Consider the following 13,026-nt stretch of genomic DNA (forward strand, 5'->3'; position numbering starts at 1 on the left):
AACACTTTGTTCTATCTAAAAACACAACTTATTTCAAAAGCTTTAGCTGGATCTCTTACAACATTTTATTTCTTTTAATGTGTATCTTTGGAATCAAAGATTTTGTTTACAAATCATTGCAAACATATCAAAACTGGCCAATTATATGAAGAAAGGTTACAAATTACAAGGCAGGAATGAATTCAAGGAAGGATATTCTTGTAGGAGAAGTTCTTTAATCATAAAATACTTGTCACCGCTCCACCCCCAAAGTGTTCAATTGTGTTCATTGTCAGCAACTGTTTTCAGCTGAAAAATAATCAGCAGTTGAAGATCTCCTTTCTGGGGCACTGTAGGTTGAATTTCATGAAATGCAAATTCTGCCTATAGCAAACACTGTCCATCTTTGGGGATCACATTTTGTAGTTGGTGTCAAATCGCAGGAATTGAAATTGCGACGTTTTACCTTGTTCTCTGCAGAAAGCAAAACCTCATAAGGACTTGCTTTGTGTGACTTCAAATTTGTTTGCAAAATAGATCAACTGTACTTACTTCGTGAAAGCCAATGGACATAATCCATATGCTTTCCTCTAACATATATCAACATTCAAAGTTCTTGTAATTAATATAATTTAAAATTGCTAACATCTATGGAAGAGATAGCATCTTCTGGCATTACTTTACAGCAAAAGGTGACTTGCAGAAATTCTTAAAGGTTATGATCGCTACATTTTTACAGCTTAGGATTTCATATTTTATGACACTTCACCGAATGTATATAGTATTAATCTTGTCACTGATCATCACTTGAGGATGAACTCTTGTAAATATAAGTAGATTTCTTAAAACATTTTTAACTTCTAATTTGTATTTTAATGTAATGCGAATGCTAAATCAGCTTCATGGTAAAGCTAAAGTGTTTAAATAATTATGTAAATATTAACAGAAGTATACAATTCACACTTGATGGGAGAATAACTTTTGTTTTATTACGTTAGAACAATTACTAAGATAGCTATTAATAGACTTTTTTTTCTGGGTGGGATGGGGAGTATTTTATTTCTTGCAGTAGTTTACATCAGCCTTACTATAAGTTGAAAAAGAAAAGCCTTTTCTGTCTTTGCAATATGCACATTTTCCATAGGATGAGTGGACACCATCATATCAATATTTCATGACCACTATTTTGAAGATTATTAATGTTTGAATAAGAAAAACTAATTGAGGGATGTTGATATATTAATTATAAATGATTTGGGCCATAAGGAATATTTTCATGACAAAATTTTTCTGCAGCAAATTTCTGCATGTAAATATTAACAACTGTTGACTAGTGTGTAATTCTTCACAGCAGAATTAATGCAATATAAATAAAGAAAATTTTAAAAGGACAAAATATGGATTCTATACTTATTCTGGAAGGTTTCTTCATTCAATATAATTTATTGTGGTTGTGGATTTATTCTAGAGAGCAAACAATAAGTTAGCAACACCATCAGATAATTGAACGTATTCAATGGAGGAAAGGCAACACAATATGGGTATTTGTTTAATGCCATGCACCACACATTCAAATTCAAATAAATATACTAGCCAAAGATCATGAAACAAGAACATATGAATATAGAATTGTCAAGTTAAGTTAGTGAGAGTGCTTACTGAAAGTACTTATTGAGAATTTAGAAGTTTCTCGTAAAAATGGTAAGTCACCATAAAAGATAAAACCATACTAAAAATGTGGCAATAGAACACAGGTTAAAATTATTGATAGGTAAGATTTGTTTTAGAAAATAGTTATTGCAAATTTGGACGTTTGGACAGGTACATGGATAAGATAGGTTTAGAGAGATATAGGCAAAACACAGGCAGATGGGACAAGTGTAGATGGACCATATTGGTCAGCGTGGGAAAGCTGAGCCGAGGGGGTCTGATTCCATGCTCTCTGACAGACTCTTAATACCCTTCTGGCTCAGATTGCAATTCATGGAAAAAACATTTTGATACAAGGTGGACATTTTTTTGCGCCAAAATTAATAGATGCAAATAATAAAAAATTAAGCAGAAAGTACATATAAATCTCTAAGATGTGTGGGTGGGTAAATGCATATAGCTCTAATCTTAAGGACAAATAGGCTGATTAAAGTAAAAATTAAGGATATTTTGTTGCTGTAATCAAGAAGGAATTAACATTTATGATTGTGCTCTCGCAAACTGATAGTATTACTTCTGTTGGTAATGCAGCGAATATATGAAAACAGGATATTTGAAAGCTTTCTGCCCCACATGTTTCACATGAAATGTTACTGTGTCTGCCAACATGCAGATTTAGATTAAGTAAAGGAGGAGTTTACAGAGAAGTGTGAGAATTTGTGGTTTGTTAGTAGGATTAGGAAGATTTATTACAGAGTTTTCAAGAGTACACCAACAGAGAAACCAGAGGAATTTGTGTGTATAAATCTTTAAAAGTGCCAGGATGTATGGAGATGTTGATTTTCAAAGCATGTGAGATGATGAGCTTCATAAATATAGATACTGAGTACCGAGGCAGAGAGGTATGTTCAACCTTTGTATAGCTTTGATCATTTATATATTTGGGAACCTGAGACGATTCTAACTGGGACAAATGGAGGTCGTCAATGGATGTTTTTAAGGCAGAGATCGATAGATTCTGATTAGTACGAGTGTCCGGAGTTATGGCAGGAGAATGGTGTTAGGAGGGAGAGCTGGATCAGCCATGATTGAATGGTCGAGTAGACTTGATGGGCTGAATAGCCTACTTCTTCGATCACTTATGATTTTAGGAATGAGATTAAAGGGACATTTGATAGTTGTGCATGATCATAGGTTTTGTTAAACAATGAAAAACATTTTCCATTAACTAAATACTATAAGCAATGCTTGACAAAGGAATGAGGAAGAATAATTTACACAATGTGGTATTTTTCTTAAATTTGATACCTATATTAATGAATATATAGGTATTAAATATATTATTTAAAATAAATAGAATAATGCAGAGGTGCAAGATTTTAAGTTGTGTTGACAATAATCAAATGTTTAACTCATTGAAAGCAAGCTTCAATATTAGTTGGAACCTTGGGTAATTATATTTATCAATGGAAAAAAATCGATACATTTCACATTAAGACTAATTCTTGTTATTTTTTTAATCAGAAGCGTTGAAAGAAAAAGTAAACTAGTACCTGAAGAAGAGCATGTTATCTACAGTGAATCTTCCCATTAATGTTTTAATTATCTTCACTGAGGGACCTGGTGTGATTTAAAACTTGCTTTATTTATGCAGACCATTTGCCAATGTTAGTAAATTTCCCTGATTCACAGGTATAATGGCTTTTATATCTGGAGAAATCAAGAAACGTATATTTAGGTTGCTAACTGATTATTGATCTACATATAGATGAGTTATGTATTTTAACATCTGTCGAGATTAAACAGATGAAATTTCAGGCTATCCAAAACCGCTTTACAAATAAAATCTTTATTTTATTGTAACTACTAAAGTATGTGTACTGTCTACATCTTAACCTACCATTTCTACACCAAAATGAAACAAAACATAGAAACATAGAAAATAGGTGCAGGAGTAGGCCATTCGGCCCTTCGAGCTTGCACCACCATTCAATATGATCATGGCTGATCATCCAACTCAGTATCCTGTACCTGCCTTCTCTCCATACCCCCTGATCCCTTTAGCCACAAGGGCCACATCTAACTCCCTAAGAGGCAAGTAATTCCCTGAAGACAACTACTATTAACAGGCTGCTAAAATCCATGTTCCATCATTGACAATGTTACCCAGATACTGCCTTGAAAGGGTAAAAGAATGGGAAATATTCAAAAGATTTTTCAGTTTTCCATTGCAAATATCTTGCCTGACTTGAACTATATTTGCCCATGTTTCCAGCGATATTTCAAAAATCATTCTTCGTAATGAGATCCAGCCAAAGTCTCTAAGGGCCTGTCCCCCTTTAAGTATGTTGCCAAGCATTGCTTTTGTACGCAGCTGCTAAATATATATTAATTATAAATATTAAATCTGTGTAGACTGACCCACTTTTCTGCAGTGGTAACCAAAATTCAGAATTATTCTCATTATGCCCTTAGTTTCCACTTTCTGATCAAAACAGTACAGTTTAGGTTCAAGTTCAAGTTCAAGTGAGTTTATTGTCATGTGTCCCTGTATAGGATAATGAAATTCTTGCTTTGCTTAAGCACACAGAAAATAGTAGGCATTTACTACAAAACAGATAAATGTGTCCATATACCATGATATAAATATATACACACATGAATAAATAAACTGGTAGTGCAAATAACAGAAAGTGGTTGCTAATAATCAAGAGTTTTGTCCGAGCCAGGTTTAATAGCCTGATGGCTGAGGGGAAGTAGCTATTCCTGAACCTGGTTGTTGCAGTCTTCAGGCTCCTGTACCTTCTACCTGAAGGTAGCAGGGAGATGAGTGTGTGGCCAGGATGGTGTAGGAAGGAACTGCAGATGCTGGTTTACATTGAAGATAGACACAAAATGCTGGAGTAACTTCTTCTGGAGAAGGGTGTTGACCCGAAACGTCACCCATTCCTTCTATCCAGAGATGCTGCCTGTCCCGCTGAATTACTCCAGCTTTTTGTGTCTATCTGTTTAGATTATGCCATGATCAAAAAGTCTTGTATATCTTTTTTTAACCCTGTGGAAAATCTATCATATTTTTAGACAACCTGTGAACTCTTGGTTGTGTTCACAACTTTGAACATATCTGAGCTTTTTTTAATGCATTCCACTTATCAATTTCCTTCAGTCCTCTTAATAGTTCTCTGTGATTTGAATATTATGCTCCCAATGCATTGGAGGAATAAAGTAAGCTGTCAAGGGGAAGTTCATGTTATAAAAACAGAATTCGGCCATTCAGCCCATCACATCTACTCCGCCATTCAATCATGGCTGATCTATCTTTTGGCACCCTATTTACCTCCATGAATTTAACACAACCGCTCCACTGATATAATATGTCCAGGTGTCTTAACTAACCAGGTAAATTGAGTGCAATGCAAAATATGTATCTGTTTTGGTTGGGTATTTAAAAGGAAATTGCAATCATTACACCTAATCGATTCTGAAATATCCCAGCACAGTTTAGAACAAAATCTGGAGTGATGTATCCTGTTGGCTAGTTTACCCTGGATACCATGTGTCAGCCTATGATGCAGGACTTTGTCAAAGGTCTTGATAAAGTCCAGGTGGACAGTGTCTATACCTGAGCTGTTGTCATCCTCGACACATAATGCTGGAGTAACTGGCCCGCCGAGTTACTCCAGCATTTTGTGTCTTTCTTTGGTGTAAACCAGCATCTGCAGTTCCTTCTTACACACTCATTGTCAATCCTCATGGTCATCACTTAAAAAAGATGGTTAATAGGCAGCCTCAATTCCTCTTCTGTGCCAGTTGCTCCATCCCTCGACTTCTCCATCTCCACTGTAAATATATATATATATATATATATAATGATCAGCAGCCTTTGTGGCAGAGATTTCCAGAGATTCACTACTGGAACTGGAAGTAAATCGGCATCTAGGAACGACTTCTCAAGTTTGTGCTCAGGGGGTCAGCGCCAATGATTTTGAGTAGAGTATTAAGTTTAACATTTATCTAACAACATGAGGAGGAAGCATAGATAGACCAGACTCCAGACTGCTGACAAAAACAGACACAAATCTTGCCCAAAATACCAAGGAAAGGTTTTGAAGATATTTCTGGTGGGTACATTGAAGTTGATTTACTCTGGGTGGCATGGTGGTGCAGCGGCAGAGGCCTGGGCTCGATCCTGACTACGGGTGCTGTCCGTATGGAGTTTGTTAGTTCGCCCCGTGACCTGCATGGGCTTTCCCTGGGATCTCCATTTTCCTACAACATCCCAAAGACATACAGGTTTGTACGTTAATTGGCTTGGTATATTTGTAAATTGTCCCTAGTGTGTCTAGGATAGCAATAGTGTGCGGGGATCGCTGGTCGGTGCGGACTCGCTGGGCCGAAGGGCCTGTTTCCGCACTGTATCTCTAAACTAATCTAAACTAAACTACTCCTTTTATAAAACCCTGTTACACTTTGCACAATGGCAGAATCTCTCCCAATCCATCAAACAATAGGATATCTTATCCTATCATTGGTTAAAATCTCCCAGGATTAAACATTGCCTGACAGGTTTGTGGACCATTTTCAGTGTATTTATAGAAATTTGCGCGCAGCTGAAACAGATGGCCTACTTCTATAAATAAAGGCAGATTAATGACATCATTCACCCAAATGGGCAACGCACAATCATTTTCATTTTATTCACCAACATTCACATCATACATGACCAAAAAACAAACCATGAACCTGTGAGTCACCGGTCGAAAACGAATGGGTGATACACAGTTGTGCAGGTTCAACCCTGGCCATGGGTGGAGTTCTCCCAATGGCCACATGGGTTCCCTCCAAGTGCTCTGGTTTCAGTCCACAACCTAAAAATATTTGCAGGTTCATAGGCCTCTGTAAATATTGTCCCAAGTGTGGAGGGTGAGGTTGAGAAACTGAGATATCAGTACGAGTGTGTGAAGATAGACACAAAAAGCTTGAGTAACTCAGCAGGACAGGCAGCATCTCTGGAGAGAAGGAATGGGTGACGTTTCGGGTCGAGACCCCTCCTCGGGCTAAAAGTCACGGGAAAGGGAAACGAGAGATATAGACGATGATGTAGAGAGATAAAGAACAATGAATTAAAGATATGCAAATAAAGAAATGATGATAAAGGAAACAGGCCTTTGTTAGCTGTTTGTTGGGTGAAGGGATGGAGGAGATCTGATGGTGGGGGAGGGATAGAGAGAGGGAATGCCGGGGTGACTTGGTTCGAGAAATCAATATTCATACCACTGGGCTATAAGATGCCCAAGCGAAATATGAGATGCTGTTCCTCCAATTTGCGTTTAGCCTCACTCTGACAATGGAGGAGACCGAGGACAGAAAGGTCTGTGTGGGAATGGGAAGGAGAATTGAAGTGTTTAGCAACTGGGAGAGTGTAAAGATGATTAGCGTGGAGACAGAGATGAAGGGACTGTTTCCATGCAGAATCTCAAAACAAAGCAGATTTATTTTGCTTTTCTAAATTGAGGGCCAGGGCCAACAGGGGGAGCCCCCGAGCCAACCCCAGCTCATCCCCTGAAGACCAGAGACGGGGAGAATGGAGCTGCCGACGGGCATGATGGACAAGGAGTGAGGCCGGTAGATGAGGAGAGGCAACCGTGGTCGGGCTTACCGCACCCTCGAGATTGGCTGTGGGAGGCGCCCCTGGGGAACAAAGTTGTACGGACGAGGAGGGGGGATGTCAGTTCCTTGGTCGATCAGGACGTCCAAGGAAGGTGACGACGAGGCCTGCAGCAGTCTGGGGTTCGTCTGGAATGGGGGGGGGGGGTGACTGGCAATCACCAAGGTGCAGAGTTAAGTAGTGTAACAGCCGCAGGGAAGAAGCTGTTCCTGAACCTGCTGGTCCGGCAACGGAGAGACCTGTAGACGCTCATCACAACTAGAGCGCGGACTGGACTGAGAATGGCACCAAAGCATGGTGCATCTTGCTGCATGTGTGGTCTCAGGGGACTATCTCTGTACACTTGCTAATTGGGGATGTGCTTGGGTGTGAAAACATCCTGCTGGACAGTTTGTAAGAAACGATTTTCACTGCGTTAGCACTTGGCACGTGTGGCATTAAAAGCACCATTGAGTATTATTAAACAGACAAAAATTGCTGCCATTACTCTCTCATCATCTCACTCCCCCGTTATAAAAGAAACGGCAAAGAGTGAAGGATGCAGCATTAATTCATTCATGACTTAAGGAGTAACTTGAGCTCTGAGTATCATGTCCATGGCACAGTATACAAAATGTAACAGGTAACTAATGTGGTGTCAAGGGACCTTTGGAGGAAGATGATCATAATATGATAGGTAGACAAAAATGCAGGAGAAACTCAGTGGGTGAGGCAGCATCTATGTAGCAAAGGAATAGGTGACGTTTTGGATCGAGACCGTTCTTCAGAAGAAGGGTCTCGACCCAAAACGTCTGAAGAAGGGTCTCGACCCGAAACCTCACCTATTCCTTCGCTCCATAGATGCGCCTCACCCGCTGAGTTTCTCCAGCATTTTTGTCTACCTTCGATTTTTCCAGCATCTGCAGTTCTTTCTTAATCATAATATGATAGATTGTATTAAAAATGACGTACGGATTTAATGGCAACTGCCCCTTCAATCAGGACAAAATCAGGAGAATGCGCTTGAAATAACACACGGAAGTCCCCCGAACATGTGAGGGTGACTGGCAAGGTGAGGCGTCCAATCTCGACCTTCATCGGGACGTTGAGGGGGCTTTGGAACTCCGGCCTGGTTGGAGCCGGCAGATCCGTTCTAGCCGACTTCCGAGCACCGGTATCTCGGCCCCCCATGACCATGGCCTCTGTTGGTCTGGCTAAACGGATAATATACGGCAAGGCTGCCGGAAAACTGTTGGTGGACCTGTATTAAAAAAACAAGCTGGATGATACCTCTAGCCTTACTCACTATGGAACAGTAACATAAAGGGAACAGTTATCTATGTTATTTCCCGAATATTCTACTGTATCCTTACCAACTGTATCACAGTATGGTATGGCAACTGCTCTGTCTCCGACCGGAAGGCATTGCAGAGGGTGGTGAAAATTGCCCAACGCATCACCGGTTCCTCGCTCCCCTCCATTGAGTCTGTCCAAAGCAAGCGTTGTCTGCGGAGGGCGCTCAGCATCGCCAAGGACTGCTCTCACCCCAACCATGGACTGTTTACCCTCCTACCATCCGGGAGGCGCTACAGGTCTCTCCGTTGCCGAACCAGCAGGTCCAGGAACAGCTTCTTCCCGGCGGCTGTCACGCTACTCAACAACGTACCTCGGTGACTGCCAATCACCCCCCCACCCCCCCCAGACACTTATTATCACTTATTATTATTTATTCAAATCATTTGCTATGTCGCTCTTCCAGGGAGATGCTAAATGCATTTCGTTATCTCTGTACTGTACACTGACAATGACAATTAAAATTGAATCTGAATCTGAATCTGTACATCAGACATTTACTCTTGTCAATATTTCATGTGGCCTTCGACCATGCTTAGGAGAATGTATAACTAGTTTAGTTTAGAGATTCCACATGGTAACTGACCCTCTGGCCCACCGAGTCCACGCCCAACCATGATCAACCCTACACTAGTCTAGTGTAGATCACTAGTTATATCCCATATTCGACGGACAATTTACAGAAGCCAATTAATCTAAAAATGTAGACGCCTTTGGAACGTGGGAGGTAACTAGAGCACCCGGAGAAAACCCACGCGGTCACAGCGAGAATGTTTCGTTTAGTTTAAAGATACAGCGCGGAAACAGGCCCTTCGGCCCACCGGGTCCATGCCGCCCAGCGATCCCCGCATATTAATACTATCCTACACACACTAGGGATAATTTTTACATTTACCAAGCCAATTTACCTACATACCTGTACGTCTTTGGAGTGTGGAAGGAAACCTGAAGATCTCGGAGAAAACCCACGCAGGGTCACAAGGAGAACGTACATACAGGCAGCACCCTTAGTCGGGATCGAACCCGGGTCTCCGGCGCTGCAAGCGCTGTAAGGCAGCAACTCTACCGCTGCGCCACCGTGCTGCCCAGGATTAAGCAGCTGTTGCACTTGCTTGAACAAGCTCAGTTTCCATTTCTCGACACAAATACTTTACTTATCTTTGCAGGCTCCTCAAAGGGTGCTTCTAGATCGTCTGCATGGTGTATGAGTTCATTTAGCACTATTTCTGCATCGGCATGCATTTAGAAACAAAATTATTCAGATAGATTGACATCGCTCACTGCCAATCGCAATTCAAATTAAACTCCGAGCTGTAATTTAAGAGGGGATTAATTGGTTACAATTCAATAATCCATTTTGTTATTTTGCCACTGACGAGGTACTTAACGAGAAAACCTCTTCACGCATTAGATTCAAATTGCAGTCACACATAAACGACACAGAAAATTCATTCTCAACTCCCCTCGGTCTCTTGCCATGGAAAAAACATACCGTTCCTTAATATAAGAACATGCGAGGATGTACTGGGAAATCATATTTCAGTGATAGCAATGATTTGATCAAATTAATTTAAATCATATGGCAGACTCAGTTCCAACAGCTTCACTGTCAAAAAATTACATTCTGGAGTATAGAAGGATGAGAGGCTATCTTATTGAAACATATCAGAATATTAAGGGTTTGGAGGCGCTAGAGGCAGGAAACATGTTCCCGATGTTGGGGGAGTCCAGAACCAGGGGCCACACAGTTGAAGAATAAGGGGTAAGCCATTTAGAACGGAGACGAGGAAACACTTTTTCTCACAGAGAGTTGTGACTCTGTGGAATTCTCTGCCTCAGAGGGCAGTGGAGGCCAGTTCTCTCGATACTTTCAAAAGAGAGCTAGATAGGGCTCTTAAAGATAGCGGAGTCAGGGGATGTGGGGAGAAGGCAGGAACGGGGTACTGATTGTGGATGATCAGCCATGATCACATTGAATGGCGGTGCTGGTTCGAAGGGCCGAATGGTGTACTCCTGCACTTATTGTCTATTGTCTATTGTCTATTTAGAAATCTATTTATTAGGTTATGGGGTTGATCGACCTGTTGTGAATTTTAAAAGTGTGGAACAATATAGGACCAATTCGTCATGTATTGGTCTGCACTTTACTTTTTTGCCTTTACTTTAGAGATCCAGCGTGGAAACAGGCCCTTCGGCTAGTTAACCTGCACATCTAGCGGTCTGAAGAAGGGTTCCAACCTGAATCGTTACCCATTTTCTTTCTCCAGAGATGCTGCCTAACCCACCGAGTTACTCCAGTATTTTGTGTCTATCTTCGGTATAAACCAGCATCTGCAGTTCCTTTCAATGCAACCTACAAGCCTGTACGCCTTTGGAATGCGGGAGGGAAACATAGAAACATAGAAACATAGAAAATAGGTGCAGGGGTAGGCCATTCGACCCTTCGAGCCTGCACCGCCATTCAATATGATCATGGCTGATCATCCAACTCAGTATCCTGTACCTGCCTTCTCTCCATACCCCCTGATCCCTTTAGCCACCAGGGCCACATCTAACTCCCTCTTAAATACAGCCAATGATCTGGCCTCAACTACCTTCTGTGGCAGAGAATTCCAGAGATTCACCACTCTCTGTGTGAAAAATGTTTTTCTCATCTCGGTCCTAAAAGATTTCCCCCTTATCCTTAAACTGTGACCCCTTGTTCTGGACTTCCCCAACATCGGGAACAATCGTCCTAGATCTAGCCTGTCCAACCCCTTAAGAATTTTATAAGTTTCTATAAGATCCCCCCTCAATCTTCTAAATTCTAGAAGATTTTAGAAGAGGAACTCGACCACCCAGAGAAAACCCACACAGGTCACAGGGAGAACGTACAGGCAGCGCCCGCAGTCAGGATTGAACCCGGGTCTCTGGCGCTGTAAGGCATCAACTCTACCGCTGCGCCACCGTTCCGCCCTTAAGTTAACACTTCTGGGCGCAGTCTGGAATAGGCATCAAAACTCTGTAGTAACAGTAAAAAGGGGCAAGTCTATTAGTTGGCAAGAAATGTGCCTGTGTCAGGCATGTTGTGATAAACTGCGATTAGCCCAGCATGATGTGGAGAGCTGTGGTAACTGCTAAAACTGAGCCAGGAATAGGAAAGGTGGATAAATATGCACTTTTGACTTCATAGTTCTATTATTATTATTAGCAAGTTTTGTCTGGTTTAGAGATACAGCATGGAAACAGGCCCTTCGACCCACTGAGTCCGTGCCGACCATCGACCACTGACCATTCACACTGGTTCTATGTTATCCCACTTTCGCGCCCCTTCCCTGCATGTTAGGGGCAATTTTACAGTGGCCAATTAACCTACAAACCTGCATGTGGGAAGGAAACCTGAGCACCCGGAGGAAACCCACACGGTCACAGAAAGAATGTGCAAACTCCGCACAGACAGCTCCCGAGGTCAGGATTGAATCCGGGTGTCTGGTGCTGGGAGGCAGCAGTTCGACCGGCGGTGACAGCCACATTTTCAGCATGTTTGCAAAGTATTTCGCTGTATCTTGTTAAGCATGTGCACATTCCAATTTAGCAATCAGGTACTTCAGTCACTCAGTTCTTGGGTCAATTATGGATGCACAGTAAAGCGTATGTTTGTCAGCAAAGTGGAAAACATCCGAACAACAACATCAAATACTACTCTAAAGAGTCTGAAGAAGGGTCTCGACCCGAAACGTCACCTATTCCTTCGCTCCATAGATGCTGCCTCACCCACTGAGTTTCTCCAGCATTTTTGTCTACCTTCGATTTTTCCAACAACCGCAGTTCTTTCTTGAACACTTGCTCTAAATATGTTGCTTGCCTCATGACCATTCAGCTTATCAACAACATGCTTGACTGGAGCTGTGCCAAACACAAGTTACTGCGCAGCTCCAATAGAATCATTTATACTTTTAACAGTTTTAGTTTGAGAGATACAGTGCGGAAACAGGCCCTTTTAGTCCCACTGAGTCCACGCTGACCAGCGTTCCATGCACAGTAATACTGTCCTACACAATTTACAATTATACCAATCCAATTAACCTTAGTTTAGTTTAGTTTAGTTTATTGTCACGTGTACCGAGGTACAGTGAAAAGCTTTTGTTGCGTGCTATCCAGTCAGCAGAAAGACAATACATGATTACAATCGATACATTTACAGTGTACACACACATGATAAGGGAATAACGTTTAGTTCGATGTAAAGCCAGCAAAGTCCAATCAAGGATAGTCCGAGGGTCACCAATTGTTCGCTCGTGTGTCAGACGACGTGTAGCTCGCTGTTGGCTTCCGTCGCCGTCCAACACGTTGACAGAATTGGTCACAAAGTGCGTTGTGTCGTCGTTTCCGGGGATCGCCATGAGAAGGCTTCTGTC

This window comes from Amblyraja radiata, chromosome 11 (assembly GCF_010909765.2).
Source record: "Amblyraja radiata isolate CabotCenter1 chromosome 11, sAmbRad1.1.pri, whole genome shotgun sequence".
NCBI classification, from domain to species: Eukaryota; Metazoa; Chordata; class Chondrichthyes; order Rajiformes; family Rajidae; genus Amblyraja; species Amblyraja radiata.